The sequence below is a fragment of the Coregonus clupeaformis genome, chromosome 16 (assembly GCF_020615455.1).
Source record: "Coregonus clupeaformis isolate EN_2021a chromosome 16, ASM2061545v1, whole genome shotgun sequence".
NCBI classification, from domain to species: Eukaryota; Metazoa; Chordata; class Actinopteri; order Salmoniformes; family Salmonidae; genus Coregonus; species Coregonus clupeaformis.
Window position 1 is genome coordinate 31,141,978 of NC_059207.1, and position 16,661 is coordinate 31,158,638.

At 38.8% G+C, this 16,661-nt stretch overlaps 1 long non-coding RNA gene across 3 annotated transcripts; it reads right to left on the reverse strand.

Annotated features, from left to right (window-relative positions):
* Positions 1-11,897: 11,897 nt before the first annotated feature.
* LOC121584188 lies at positions 11,898-15,286 on the reverse strand. Of its 3 annotated transcripts, none has more exons than XR_006003676.2 (4): positions 15,102-15,286; positions 14,599-14,721; positions 14,389-14,465; positions 11,898-12,194 (listed from the first exon to the last, which is right to left on the reverse strand). It is a non-coding gene; the product is annotated as an uncharacterized LOC121584188 (long non-coding RNA). The 3 variants fall into 3 exon arrangements; XR_006003675.2 differs by having other exon boundaries at positions 15,113-15,285; XR_006003674.2 differs by having other exon boundaries at positions 15,096-15,285.
* Between the last annotated feature and the right edge of the window lie 1,375 nt (positions 15,287-16,661).

Consider the following 16,661-nt stretch of genomic DNA (forward strand, 5'->3'; position numbering starts at 1 on the left):
ATGTAAAATAATTGTACATGATTTATATGAATCGGGTCATGAACATATGGACTTTGAAATGAACAAGGGAGAGGTTAAACGTAGGCTAAGTCTGGTATAACTCTGTTGCGGTGGTCTTAGGAAGTCTCCGTATAGGCTATTCCCTCCATCGTGACACTGCTGCCCAGTTGAAGAGCTTGTGATCTCCGTGCAGCACCACAGCACCATGCGCCTTCGGAAAAGCATCCCTAAGCCTCAGAAGATGCCCTTCTGGAGGCATGCAGCTATTGAGTCATTATATACCCTAATGTAGGCCTATTTGCCTACTAGCCAAATAAAGTGCAGAGCATGCATGATGCGTGCAACTCGTCATTCCAACATATTTGAACATTTAATTCATCCTTCATTCAGTTCAGTATGTCATCCATTCAGTAATTTGTCTGAGTTGCAATAGGAACTAAATCAAAGAGAGTAGAACAGTCATCCATTTGTTTATTGAAATCCATGTGTGTATTCAAAATTATCTAAATTCTTCAAAGTTCTTTAGCCTATCACTTTAATAATTCTATGTTTAATTTAGACCTACTGTGGGGTTCTATTTTCTTATAACTAGATGTGATGCCTAGCTTAGAAAGAATACATTAATGATTAAACATAATAGGTTTGTGCTGTACTAATATAGACTGTTTAACATAACAAGCAGTGATTCATGTGAGGAGCTGTTAGGGAGTAGGGGGAGATAAGAACTTGTGTCTCACATACACAAACACTGCCTCTTTGTTAAACCGCGCTCAAGGACGTGTACTGCAAAAAGTGCAGACTCTCTGGACAAGTTGTGATGATAACAACTTATGCCTGGCAACAGTGTGCAACAGTGAAGCGCCAAGGGGCTGGGACCAGCCTGTGCGCCAACGATAGGCTGAGTAAGTCTAAACCACGCTCAGTCTCTACTCTGATAGGCCAGCAGGGAGCAGGAACTATCTCTGTCAGAGTATTTAAAGAAGAACCTATAACAAATGGCTCAGTTCTCTGTCTGCCCTGTGTGGTATTTCAGTGGACCCGTATATACGAACATCATATTTACCATTGAAGGTTTTGCATTTATTAAAATACTAGTCTATTATAGAAGACATGTATTGACCTATTTTGTTCCCAATACCAGATTTGAATTGACGCAACTTAACAATTGGTGACCACCGACTGTGATCTGGTAGAAGGGACTTCGCTGGGTATTGTCCGGCCCATTGGACATCTCTGTCATTGGACGGTGTGTTTCACAAAGAGTCCGGACTACTAAAAACAGGTAAGCAGACACCTATTGTTATATAACTAAAGTTCTGCACATTGGCTTTATCCAAATTAATTTTGTGGAACACCTGTTTGATGTAAGTGAACTAAATTATGAAATTATTATGAGTAGATAAGCACAATATTGTGACATGCAAACCTGTGGTGAATGTGATGTTAAACCATGGTACCATAGAGTATTTGTTCTACCGGCAAGGTCCGTAACTGCGGGGGTACGGCTAGGTTCGGAGAAAATACTGACATCGATCGGCAAGGTCCGTAACTGCGAGGGTACGGCTAGGTTCGAAGATACAGGGAATAATTGACTTAAGTAATTGCTATCGGCAAGGTTCGTAACTACGTGGGTACGGCTAGGTTCGAAGAATTACACCGGCAAGGTCCGTAACTTCGAGGGTACAGCTAGGTTCGGGAAATTTTAGATAGTGTTGCGCTATCGGCAAGGTCCGTAACTAGTACGGCTAGGATCGTAGGAGCACTTTAAAGTACACTATAGTGTTGCGCTTCGGCAGGGAGTTGTACTTGGGGGTACCGCCCAGATCGGAGGAGCACTTTAAAGTATAGGGTGTTGTATGCATGAGAGTGCGAATGATCCCAGTGTAATAAAATAGTGTTTGCAGACGAAATAAAAGAGTGAATACGGGTTATTAAAATGTATAAACCTGTATAACTTGATAGAAAACTAATTAGGAATTAAAGATGTCTGTGGCTGTCCAAACTGTATAATTTGTGAATAACTATTGGGTTTGTGGTTGCTTAAACCGTATAACCCGTTAATAACAATTGGGAACGTAAAGGTAAAATAATGAATAACTAGTATGACTAAACTGAAACGTTTGAACTGATATAACTGAACTGTAACGTTGGTGTTTGAAATAACATAATACTGGTTTTAAATAATTATGTTGAAGCAATTTGGTTTATTATTTAATTTAACGTTTGATGTTTGACCCTGCAAAATACTGGTTAAATAATTAGACTGAAATAATTTGGTTTATCGTTGAAATATAAATATGCACCGACTTTAACTAATTAGGTGGGAATAATTTGATTTAAATAAATAGATAGACTAGATAGATTTAAAAAAAAAAATAACGGACGAATAATACAAATTAAAACAAAAAACAGACAACCTGTTCCGACTGGACACAGGAGGGAGAAACGCGAGGGGAGGGACTGGAGACAGCGTGAGTGTGGCTTTTGGAGAGTCAGGAGAGACTGGGGGGTGATTTGTGTCGATTGAGGAGTTGGCTGGGAACACCACGGGGCGATTGTTTGAGAGGTGCCTGTGGGTTTCTGACGATATATACGTATGGGCTTGCTCGCCCGAACGTAGACATACGTAATGGGCGAGAAAGTAGAGAATATGAGTTTAAGGTTGTACCGTTGTTTGATCATGTGATGGGATTTGATGGGTGATCGGACCATGACTGGTGTGGTTATGGAAGTAATGTATAAATAGTGGAGAGCCAATAGGGGGCTCCATTGAACTATTATGTTATGTTGGGCATTTCGGTGGCATGGGGTGGGGTCTGTGTGTATGAGTGAATTTGGCGGCTGGTATGGGTGAAGGGAGAGAGAGCATTATTTTGTGTTACTGAATGAGGTGAGAGTTAAATTACTGAGAATAGAGAAGTATAATGGACACTCCGTAATAAATAAACTGAACCAAACATGACGTTACTACAGCAATAGAGGATGGTTAATGTTGTTACGTTAGTTTTTAAACCCGATGATAGAGGTAAATGCAGAACGCTGTTTGATAGTGTTTTTTATTTTTGCTACTAGGGGATTTAGTGTTTGAGATGAAAGGGCTGGCTAGTCGGGAGTGATGACGTGGCTGGTTGTGCGACATGGAAGTGGTTGTTTGGCGTGCTTTGAAAGCATCGCGGAATGTGTGGGGTGACTGGCAATGTATGGAGAGGGTCCCTGGTTCGAACACAGGTAGGGACAGTGGGTAAAGCTTTCGCATTGGGGTTATAGACCTAGATTACTATGTGGATTGAGAAATGTGAAAGGTTGAATTAGATATCTTAAGTAGAAGTATTCTAGAAAGGTCTATGAAAATATGTTAAAAGGTCCCGCGCCTTCCCCGTTGTGTAGGAAGGAGCAAGGGGAGGGGTGAAAGACAGTACATAGTTAAAAAATGATAGGGATATGAATTAAATGTGTGCTGGTAAATTATAGCCAGTATTTTTTTTATTAATTAGGGCCTAATCAGAGAGAACAGTTAAATAAATTGAATAGCGAACTGAAATGGCGATAGAGCTGTGAAAATTATTTAAGTTGAGGACAAAGGAAAATAATTTATGATTCTAGTTCCCGGGTAAAAGGGTTGTACTTGCTTGACTAGATCGAGCAGAAGTTTTAATAGTTGAATGAAAAGCATTTCTTTGACGAAGTCTAATGGTTATTACTTTATTCGATAGGTTGCTTGACGCCAGTGGTGTATGCAAATAGTTGGTGAATTCTAGAACGATAATTTATTTTCGTTACGGGGACCAGGGGATGCAAGTGGCTTTGGCTGTTGTGCTGGGGGAATAGCGCCAGCCTGTGGTGGGTTCTAGATTTGTTAAATAAACAAACTTATATTTTAAACTAAAGTAATGCAATAGCTACAATTATAACATTATCAGAAAAAGGCACAATTTAATGTGAAATAGTTATTACAATTATTATTAATAGTTATTACAGTTATTATCATTGATCCAGTAATGATAGAAGGATAGTAGAGGAAAGGCAAGGGATTCAATCTCATTTAGGGAAAGAGGAAGAGTATGAAGATCTATTAGGGAGAAAATACCATTAACTGAGGGATATAAAACGTTTAGCTGAAAAAGAAAACAGGAATAATTTACCTTACACCCTAATATAGACATTGCATTACTTTTGATGTAACCGTGATTGTATTGGCTAAAAAAAGAAATATGACATTTACAGGGGGGACAGGAACAATAGAAGGGGAGACAGATTTTCCTAGAGGGTTGATCAAATAATTGATAATGGATCATTTGAGATGAGATCACATGTAGCAGATTTAGGGTAATCAATTAAATAATCATTGTATACTCGAGGAATTTTGAGTGGTTTTATGGATTAGTTATGAGGAATTAGATTGATACAAACAATTATTGATGGGATAGGACTGGGGATATCTGTATCATGTTTTTGTGTGTACTACCATCTGTAGATTACTGATGGTAATTGAAGGTTAACAAAAATTATAACCAGGAGAAAGAGAATTAGCTTATCTCATTGGAATGTTGCCCAGGGCTAGGAGGAGCAGTTGTGCAGTATTTAGGTCATAAAAATGAGCTACCAAATCAAGTGAGGCCTGGCTATTTGTGGTTGTTGTTTTTCAAATTGGGTTTTTCAAACAAAAAACAACACACCTAGTATGATGTTTATAAAGCCTTGTTGTTTCAATTTTTGGGGGTTTTCAGCAGGTCAAGGGTGATAGGTCTTAGAGGAGCACGCAGAGTGAATTTTATGGAGTTTTTCGGTTTTGGCTGAGTTTGGGGTATATATGATTTCTTATGAGAATGAATGTCATGAGGACTTAATGAACACTTGGGATAAGTAACATTTATGAAATATTTAGAATAATGGTAATGTTTGGTATACTATGGGATGGAACAGTTCGTTGAATAATTTCAATTGCCTCTGAACTCTGTTTTAACCTTCTGGTGTTAATTAATCATCCACACTAGTAAATTCTAAAGGCATGAGAGGAGGACTTTAAGATAGTTTATTTTACTAAGTTGAGGGTAATTTATAATACTGTGAAAAGTGTGAAGAAGATTATAATTTGGTAATAATATATATGATTTGAACCATAAAACAACAGAAGAGAGAGAGCGTTCCCTGAATGAGGGATACCTGTTGCTAGTCAATTGTACTAATCTTGGATTACTTTTACGGGATATAAGTAAATTGAGGTATTATCAAATGTTGTCATTTAAATGTTTTGTATGCTTTAATAAACAACAAGTTGGTATTTGAAACTAAATTAATGCAATGAGCTGCAGTAATCAGAGGAAGGCACAATCTAATGCGAAACAGCTATTACCTAGATCATTTATTTAGTAATGAGATCAGGAAGATAGGAGCAATAAAGAAGCAAGGGACAGTCTCAAAAATAAATAAGGGATGGCAATTGGATGATAAATTACCAATATTAACTAAGTGATTGTTTAGGTAGGTGGTAATATTGACACATGGGCAAATCATGTGTCAAAAGGGGGATGGTAGGATTAAATAATAAATATATACGAAGGAGAGGACAAAATACTTTTAAAAAAACAACAATTTTTAGATCCAGTCTTGAAAGAGAATGCAGTCAGAAATAGAAATTGAGAGCTGAACATGTGTGAAGATAGTTTATTAACCACACCCGTATATCAGAGGTTTTGTGCCCCACAGGTGAACTAAAGGAGAAGGTGACCCACTCTATATAACCTGGAGACTGGGTGTGGAACCAATCGTTGAGGAAAAAGGATTGAAAGCAGTCACACTGGGAGGGACCATACCAAGTCCTATTGGTAACTGCCTTCACTATTAGAATAGCTGAGAGAGCCACTTGGGTCTACGTTACCCACTGCAAAAAGGTAGGCCCACATGCCAACACCGTTGAACACACACATAGTTAAAAGAGAAGAACTGGAACCAATAGGGTCTGGGGGTAAACTCTGTTAACGAAGATCCCCTACCCCGACCTTTCATCACTGTGGGGTGTTTATAGAGGTGTGAGCTCTAATTGTGTTTTATAACTTTTTATTATAGGGCTCCACTTAAAAAGAGACCCTAGCTCACAGGCCTCTAAATATAGCCTTTAATAAATGTTAAACATAATAGTTGAAGCACGTGCAGTGGCTGATAGGGAAAACAGATCTGGCAATAAGAATAGGCTATAGATAGTCTTGACCATTTGGGACCCCTTGGCTATTTCGCTCAGGACAGGTTATAGTCAAGACTTAATCAATATTTTGTTTTGTCTCATTTATTGACATGGATATAGCCTCTGCGTGATGGGGTTGTGCAACGCAAATGGCTATAACAAGCCTAGATACTGAGTGGAATTCACCAATACAACAGTCAAAATGCCTAATAAGGCCTAAGGTCTCTGCTCCCAAATACTAGAAAAAGTGTTATTCATTAGGTTACATTATCACCACAGTAGCCCCACGTGGCTATAAAAATACATTATGCAATTAAATAGCCATTAAATAACACACAACAGCACGGCATATTTATATAGCGGAATAGGCCTAGCCTAAATCATATTTACTTTCTATTTTGCAGCTCAGGCAGTTATTCTAGACAAGGCTCTTCTGTGTCTATCATTCTCACACAAGTAATTTGCTGAAGGCCCAAGCATATACTATGCCATCTACTGGTATAATGTTGTTATTGAATGCAGTTCTAAAACAAGCTCTAGACTTTTATTTTGGAAATGAAACCGGAAGCTGCAAAGCAACTCTTAACGTCTGGGCTAGAGTTGCTTGATTGACTAGCAAACTTCGACTCGCTACGTTCAGTTCATGTCCTTTGCAGATGCCACATAACTGACAAAAGTTTGTACCTATAAAAAATATCTGTAACCGAGTAAAGGGAGATGTAAAGTAAGAATTGAACATGTAAATGTTCAATCATAGTCGTAGCATAGGGTTTGTACGTTTACAGATCTAATTTAATGTTTATGTTTCATGTTTCACGCATGGCTTTTATTACGATCCTAACAATTTACGTATGGATTTTCTTATGATCCTAACGATATGTACGTTCAACCTTTTGGCAGCTATCTTGCTCCCTACAAATACTGTGAATTTGATAACAGCAATATCAATGAACAACAGAAGTAACACTACTGCTGCTACAGTTTTACTGCATCATCGTGCCATCGTGAAAAATGTATTTAGTTTCCCCCCACACATTGCTGATAAGATCATTGTGATTATTACACCGACAATTTATAATTGGTTTATAGTAATGCACCCCTCCATTACTGATTTGATGTTAGGTGTGCATTGGAGCTCCTGGTGTACTACTTGCCTGACTGCCTGTGGATTTACCTTCCTGTGTTCACTGTAACATTGCATGATGATGTAAATCGATCCAATGCTACAATCAAGAGCCACCACTGATAGATCAACATCATCAATACTGATGGGTAGGCTCTAGCCTACACCTTGATCCAACTGAGTGCTCAACTCAAACCTCAATGGAGGACATTCAGGGTTGGCGTTACATGTAACTGATTACAAAAAACCTGTAACTGTAATTTGTTACGTTACCAGCAAAAATATTGTAATCAGATTACAGATACTTTTGAAAAACCTGGGCCCAGTTTTTCAAAACTTTTAATCTGCATCAGAATGATCCGGATTCTGTCATTCTTTTTTTTGCTATCCAGGATCAGACCGATCTGTCTGTTTTTGAGCCATTTTTTCAGAAAATATTCAGATAAGATCATTCTGATCCAGATGCCACAATATCAAGACCACAGAATCTGGATTTTCAGTGCTTTAACAGGCCTACACCTTGCCATCTACTGGACAGGTTGTGGTACCACTTCTACACTGTCATAGGGAAACAGATGAGTAAACTAAATGACTTAAAGTAAGTAAGACATTACAGCCTTATTCTAAAATGGATTAAATAAAAACATTTCCTCATCAATCTACACACAGTACCTCATAATGACAAAGCGAAAACAGGTTTTTACAAAAGTTTTTTTATTTTTTTTGTATTAGTATTTTTTTATATTTTTTTTTGGGGGGGGGGAATGGATCAGCTTAATATTGCAGATAGATTGTATCGTCTATCAATGTAATTGTCTGCATCACTTCCAATCCCCCATGTTTTTTGTTGTTGTTTTTTAAATTTTATTTTATATATATACTCCCCTTTATTACCTTTCAACCCCACCATCCTTTCCCTACTTGGAGCAAACTAGTGAACAACAATGCCCAGGCCTCTACCTCCGGTCTATACTTACTATCTACACCTTATGGACAGAGTTAATTTTACAATAATTATATTATACACACATATATATATATATATATATTATTTATTTTTTGCTCTTCTACTCTCAACCTCTCCGATCATTTTCATGATGTCCATCCGGTTTGCTTCTATATGCCATATCTTTCTAACTGTGCTCTTTCCCAAAAGCTCCCAACATACAACCCATATACTTATTATGGACACAGTATGCTTACATCATTAGCTATCTTTATTATTATTTGTTGTTATTTGTTATTAGTCCCATCCTTCAACTCTATTCAATACCTCCCATCTATCTCTTAACACCATCCATATAGGATTTCTATTTGCCATATATATTTCAACCGTACTGTGATGTTTTACAAAAGTTCTGAACCTTTCTATTCTCATTGCTTCTACAGATTGTGAATTAAAAATAAACATTTTTGCTAAAAGTATTATTATATTATTGATTGATTGACTATGACTTTTCAGATCACCCAGTAATGCTATCTGCAAGGTTAGTTCCAGGTAAATATTGCAATCCTTTAGCCATTCCTGGACCTGTGTCCAAAAACAAGCTACAAATGGACAGAACCAAAACAAATGATCTAATGATTCTGTCTCTTCACAGCAAAATCTGCAGAGCTGGGAAGATTGTATCCCCCATATAAATAACATTCTATTGGTAGCAAGAATTTTATATAATAATTTAAATTGAAAGATTCTAATTTTTTGAATCCGGTGTCGTTTTGCGTGTCAGTTCATAAACACTATGCCATGGGATCGGTACGTCAAAGATCTCTTCCCAACTATTTTGCAATCTATATGGGACGGCTGTCAATCCTTTGGTCCTTAAGTGAAACTGATATACTTTTTTATTTATCACAGTTTTCCTTAACCAATTATGTTCTTTAATGCAAGGCCGACAGACAAGTTCCTTACTTTCTCCCCCTTCCACTTTCCTCTTCCACTTTTGCGGTAAGGCTGCAATTATTTGGTTGTAATTTTGGGTAGAGCAGACATTTGTTTGCACATTTATAAAAAATAAAAAACTGAAATACCTTCTTTACAAAAGTATTCAGATCCTTTGCTATGAGACTCGAAAATTGAGCTCAGGTGCATCCTGTTTCCATTGATCATCCTTGATATGTTTTTACAACTTGATTGGAGTCCACCTGTGGTAAATTCAATTGATTGGACAGGATTTGGAAAGGCACACACCTGTCTATATAAGGTCCCACAGTTGGCAGTGCATGTCAGAGCAAAAACCAAGCCATGAGGTTGAAGGAATTGTCTGTAGAGCTCCGAGACAGGATTATGTCGAGGCACAGATCTGGGGAAGGGTACCAAAAAATGTCTGCAGCATTGAAGGTCTCCCGAGTGGCGCAGTGGTCTAAGTCTTGGTGGTTCCAAACTTCTTCCATTTAAGAATGATGGAGGCCACTGTGTTCTTGGGGACCTTCATTTACATTTACGTCATTTAGCAGACGCTCTTATCCAGAGCGACTTACAGTTAGTGAGTGCATACATTATGCACTGTGCCACTAGAGATCCTGGTTCGAATCCAGGCTCTGTCGTAGCCGGCCGTGACCGGGAGACCCATGGGGCGGCGCACAATTGGCCCAGCGTCGTCCAGGATAAGGGAGGGAATGGCCAGCAGGGATGTAGCTCAGTTGGTAGAGCATGGCGTTTGCAACGGTAGGGTTGTGGGTTCGATTCCCACGGGGGGCCAGTATGAAAAAATAAAAATCATAATGTATGCACTCACTAACTGTAAGTCGCTCTGGATAAGAGCGTCTGCTAAATGACGTAAATGTAAATAATAATAATAATAATAATATGCCATTTAGCAGACGCTTTTATCCAAAGCGACTTACAGTCATGTGTGCATACATTTTTACGTATGGGTGGTCCCGGGGATCGAACCCACTACCCTGGCGTTACAAGCGCCATGCTCTACCAATTGAGCTACAGAAGACCAAGCCCTGTAAATGAAGGTCCCCAAGAACACAGTGGCCTCCATCATTCTTAAATGGAAGAAGTTTGGAACCACCAAGACTCTTCCTAGAGCTGGCCGCACGGCCAAACTGAGCAATCGGGGGAGAAGGGCCTTGGTCAGGGAGTTGACCAAGAACCCGATGGTCACTCTGACAGAGCTTCAGAGTTCCTCTGTGGAGATGGGAGAACCTTCCAGAAGGACAACCATCTCTGCAGCACTCCACCAATCAGGCCTTTATGGTAGAGTGGCCAGACGGAAGCCACTCCTCAGTAAAAGGCAAATGACAGCCCACTTGGAGTTTGCCAAAAGGCACCTAAAGACTCTCAGACCATGAGAAACAAGATTGAACTCTTTGGCCTGAATGCCAAGCGTCATGTCTGGAGGAAACCTGGCACCCTCCATACTGTGAAATATTGTGGTGGCAGGGAAAAAATCAATTTTAGAATAAGGCTGTAACGTAACAAAATTTTGAAAAAGTCAAGGGGTCTGAATACTTTTCGAATGCACTGTATATCTACATCCCTGCTCTGCTCTGACTTGATGATTATCTCCCAATCCATGTCCGAAATTGTCAAGGCTTGTTAAGCCTTGTTCACACTGCAAGCCTTAATGCTCAAATCAGTTTTGTTTTTCAAATCCATTTTGGAATACTGACTGTCCAAACAGCAAGTTACAAGTGACCAAATCAGATGTGTGTGTGTTCAGACAGCAGTCATTTGCTGACATGGCTACGCTAGTTGTCATAATAACAATAGGTGCATGCGCAGTGGTGTAGGCTGATTGGTGGTTCTCGTGCTTCCTATCACTCAGAAGTTATGTAGCAAGCTAAGGTGACAGCAATGCCTGCCATGGACGTTTCAAAGTTGCTTTGAATGTTCAAAATCATAGTATAAGAACGCTTTTAACAAGTCATTTTTGGCTAACCACAGCAATCAACTAGCTAGGTAGCTGTTTAGCTTTCTAGCACATTCATTAATTTGTTTGTAAACAATTAAAAAGCTAGTTAGCTACCACATGTTATTGTCAAGGTGTAAACAGAGTAGCTAGCAAGCAACAAGATATGTCAAATAAGTCTAAAAACCAATTGCGGGCAAATAAATTAGATTTGACCGTTCAGACACAAGTCGCATGGCCAGGAATCAGATTTGTATCTACGATGGCCCTTAACAAAAAAAAAACATGTTTTTGCCACACAGCAAATCTTTGGCCAATTTGCCGCCAACTCATATTTTCACATGCAAATTCGTTTTGTGGAAAATTGTTGCGGCAAATATGTAGCGACTTGCGGGGAAACTTGTGCCGAACATTCTACTGTTTTTTTGCTAATTTTCTGCAAACTCATTATGAATATGCAAGTTAGATCATGTTTTTAGTTACTTTGTGTATTAACAACATTGAAACGTCTTATCTACATAAACCAAATCACATAACTTTAAATGAACTTGCTTCTCACAGAGAGAACTAAATATACTGAACAACATGTATTCAATGTCTTAACAGAATATTAAATCCACTACAACTTTCTTATCTTTCACAATTAAAACATTATGCAGAGTGCTACAATATTGAGTTTGAAATCATCAGCATGCTAATGAAGAGCAAGACTGAATATTTCCCAAATAAATTGTTTGTTTTATCTTTTTATGTAGCTACAACATTTACATGAGAAAAATGTGAACACTATGGGGACGTTAACCTTAGGATGTTTAAATGGGCAACTTCAGAATTTACATGAGCCAAATGATAACTGAGCAATGAGCTTTAAACCAATGGAAGTTTAAAAGAGAATGAACAACATGAAATGATTAAAACAACAAAATTCAAAAATCAAACCCAATTCAGAACTATTGCCGTATTGAGTGAACTTTGGAGATGGCAGCCCTGTAGAAGTTCTTCATCCAAAGCTTGTTGAATGCATGCACTAAAACAATCAGAAAACATGAAACAAAAACAACATTAAGATAGGCCTACTGAAAACAATTACTGAAAGGATTTTATATTTTGGCACCTTTAAAAATTACTCATCAGCTAATGGGCGGGTTTGGCTTCAGAAAAACTGGGTTTGCTTTTACAAAGTTGTCTTGATGTTGCTATGCTTCTCACTGAAACTTGCATTATATATATACAGTGGGGGAAAAAAGTATTTAGTCAGCCACCAATTGTGCAAGTTCTCCCACTTAAAAAGATGAGAGAGGCCTGTAATTTTCATCATATGTACACGTCAACTATGACAGACAAATTGAGGAAAAAAAATCCAGAAAATCCCATTGTAGGATTTTTAATGAATTTATTTGCAAATTATGGTGGAAAATAAGTATTTGGTCACCTACAAACAAGCAAGATTTCTGGCTCTCACAGACCTGTAACTTCTTCTTTCAGAGGCTCCTCTGTCCTCCACTTGTTACCTGTATTAATGGCACCTGTTTGAACTTGTTATCAGTATAAAATACACCTGTCCACAACCTCAAACAGTCACACTCCAAACTTCACAATGGCCAAGACCAAAGAGCTGTCAAAGGACACCAAAAACAAAATTGTAGACCTGCACCAGGCTGGGAAGACTGAATCTGCAATAGGTAAGCAGCTTGGTTTGAAGAAATCAACTGTGGGAGCAATTATTAGGAAATGGAAGACATACAAGACCACTGATAATCTCCCTCGATCTGGGGCTCCACGCAAGATCTCACCCCGTGGGGTCAAAATGATCACAAGAACGGTGAGCAAAATCCCAGAACCACACGGGGGGACCTAGTGAATGACCTGCAGAGAGCTGGGACCAAAGTAACAAAGCCAACCATCAGTAACACACTACGCCGCCAGGGACTCAAATCCTGCAGTGCGAGACGTGTCCCCCTGCTTAAGCCAGTACATGTCCAGGCCCGTCTGAAGTGCATTTGGATAATCCAGAAGAGGATTGGGAGAATGTCATATGGTCAGATGAAACCAAAATATAACTTTTTGGTAAAAACTCAACTCGTCATGTTTGGAGGACAAAGAATGCTGAGTTGCATCCAAAGAACACCATACCTACTGTGAAGCATGGGGTTGGAAACATCATGCTTTGGGGCTGTTTTTCTGCAAAGGAACCAGGACGACTGATCCGTGTAAAGGAAAGAATGAATGGGGCCATGTATCGTGAGATTTTGAGTGAAACCCTCCTTCCATCAGCAAGGGCATTGAAGATGAAACGTGGCTGGGTCTTTCAGCATGACAATGATCCCAAACACACCGCCCGGGCAACGAAGGAGTGGCTTCGTAAGAAGCATTTCAAGGTCCTGGAGTGGCCTAGCCAGTCTCCAGATCTCAACCCCATAGAAAATCTTTGGAGGGAGTTGAAAGTCTGTGTTGCCCAGCGACAGCCCCAAAACATCACTGCTCTAGAGGAGATCTGCATGGAGGAATGGGCTAAAATACCAGCAACAGTGTGTGAAAACCTTGTGAAGACTTACAGAAAACGTTTGACCTGTGTCATTGCCAACAAAGGGTATATAACAAAGTATTGAGAAACTTTTGTTATTGACCAAATACTTATTTTCCACCATCATATGCCAATAAATTCATTAAAAATCCTACAATGTGATTTTCTGGATTTTTTTTTCTCATTTTGTCTGTCATAGTTGACGTGTACCTATGATGAAAATTACAGGCCTCTCTCATCTTTTTAAGTGGGAGAACTTGCACAATTGGTGGCTGACTAAATACTTTTTTTCCCCACTGTATATTTTTTTCAGTAAGGAAACAAATCTGCCTTGTATAAATGCTATATAAACAAATGATGTACTGTAGCTAGCATAAACTGGGACCTACTAAATCTACCTAAATGTGTGGCCAATTGTTCCTAGAGAGCTCCAGCATACAAGGTTATGTTCCAGCCAAGCCTCAACACAATTGATTCAAACTAATCAACTAATTATGATCTTCAATCTAGACTGGGGATGTCATCATCAAGAGCCAGTTGTCTACTAATTTAGTTGTCACGTCTTTCTGACTCAGGTGTGTAAGGCTTGTGCGGAAGAAAAGCAACATAAAAATGTAGTTATGCCTAATATGGCAATTCATTACTTTTCCGAAATGAATTATTTTTAAATAAGGCCATGATTGCAAGAAGTCTTGACCTGGAGCATGCACATTTCTCTGTCCTCAGTTTGATTGAAGGCCTCAATCTGTCTTTTTGCCTGGTAAGTGATTGCTTCTAGAAAGAGAGAAGGAACAACACATCATCGAGAAACTAACTACAAGTTTAAAGCAATGAAAGAGCTAGCTAATTGTTACACAAAAGGAATGTATTGACTACATTTATGACAATAATACATGCATTTTCTTACCTTAACAAGCTTTAAGACCATACACTCATTTATCACAAAAAAAAAGTTATGAGTGAGTGCACCACAAACTTCTCTTCCCAATGCAGCCTCTTCCAACACCACGGGTAGCGGAAGGGTATCCATCTGCAAAAGTGAAGTTTTGCTTTGATGTCAAGTCATATTGTTGCTAACGTTACTTTAGCTGTTGTGCTTACTAACATGCTAATGAACAGTGACGCTAGCATATTGAAATGTATATTGGTAATAAAAGACAGCAATCAAATCATTAGTTAGCTTGCTAGCTATCACTTTAATTGTGCAAATATATGATAGCTGACGTTAGCTAGCTAGTTAGGCACTAGCCACTAATTAGCTAGCTAGCAGTCACACTGACGGGTTGAAACTGACATAGCAACCAAATGTGTTTCACTATATCCCATAAAACATGACATTGCTAACCAGGCATCAATTAGCTAACGCAATTTAAAGTTTATTAGGAAGTTAATTAAATAAGTTACAGTCACCGCCAGACAACCTTCGTAGGTAGCCTAGATCCCGTGGTTTCCATTTCCAATAGATTTTTCTTCTCCCCCTGACTGGTCATCAACGGTTACTGGTCTTGGAACTCATGTATTAATCAGAAACAACTTCTGGTAAACCAACTGTTTGCCACTAGTGGCAATACATATTGTTGCTACAGGTTTGCCACATATTAAAATAGAATATTGAGAGAATTGCCACTAGCAGCAATAAATATTATTGTTGCCAAAGGTTTGCCACCAAATTCACCACTAGTGGAAAACATTTGCAAACTTCTGGCAACATTTTGTGGCACACTATTTAGTTTGCAGCGAATTTGCCACACATTGCGGTAAGTTTGTAGTAGGGGTCTTCCAACATGGTCATAACCGTATCCGTAAAATATGGGATCGGATGATACTCGTATTTGGAAAATAATGTAGTGTTTTAATATACCTAAATAGATGTTGACGTAAAATCCACTTTCTAACTGCAAAAAAAACTGCAGATTAGGAGAAGCGTGGAGGGAGGGGTGGGGGTATATGTCCTCAATTTGGAGCGGGCAGCCAAGTTTGCTGTCACTCAGACAGAATGCGCATCAGCGTTTCATATTTTTTCCCTACCCCTTTCCCGCTTGTTAGATATTATGCAAATAAATAGCTTGATAGCAAACGTCCTCGCCATGTGATTTATCATAGTAGCAATCTAAATGATCAGACCGAAAACATGGGAGGAAAAGTGATCAAGTGAAATTATGAGGCGAGTGGACGGAGAAATAGAGCTTCACTCTATCCAATCAGAGCAGCAGGATCAACGTTTATGCCCTTCTCTTTACAGACGGGCAAACTAGCCAGTTTAGTTATTTAGACCATGTAGAACCTCCCACATGATTGACTCAAAGACAGTACAGTTTAGAAACTCTATGACTGACTGACATGAGAAAGATGCTTGCTGGCACCCAGATTTTTTTTCTTTCCAGATCACGGACAATTAAAAAGAATACTTGGATCATAATCATATCCAGAAAATTGCACACATCTGTTACGATACTCGTTTTGTCCGACTCATCAGCACACCCCTAGTTTGCAGCAACAACATTTTTTGTAACGGGGTGGTTTGAAATGTGAATTGAAATATCCAATTCCATGTGCTTTTTGGCTGTATAATAAGAACTGGAGACTGCGCCCAAGATGTCCGACCATTGTTTTCAAGGTAATCTCAAATAAAATCAAATCAAATTTTATTGGCCACATGCGCCGAATACAACAGGTGCAGACATTACAGTGAAATGCTTACTTACAGCCCTTAACCAACAGTGCATTTATTTTTAACAAAAAAGTAAAAATAAAACAACAACAAAAAAAGTGTTGAGAAAAAAAGAGCAGAAGTAAAATAAAATAACAGTAGGGAGGCTATATATACAGGGGGGTACCGGTGCAGAGTCAATGTGCGGGGACACCGGCTAGTTGAGGTAGTTGAAGTAATATGTACATGTGGGTAGAGTTAAAGTGACTATGCATAAATAATTAACAGAGTAGCAGCAGCGTAAAAGGATGGGGTGGGGG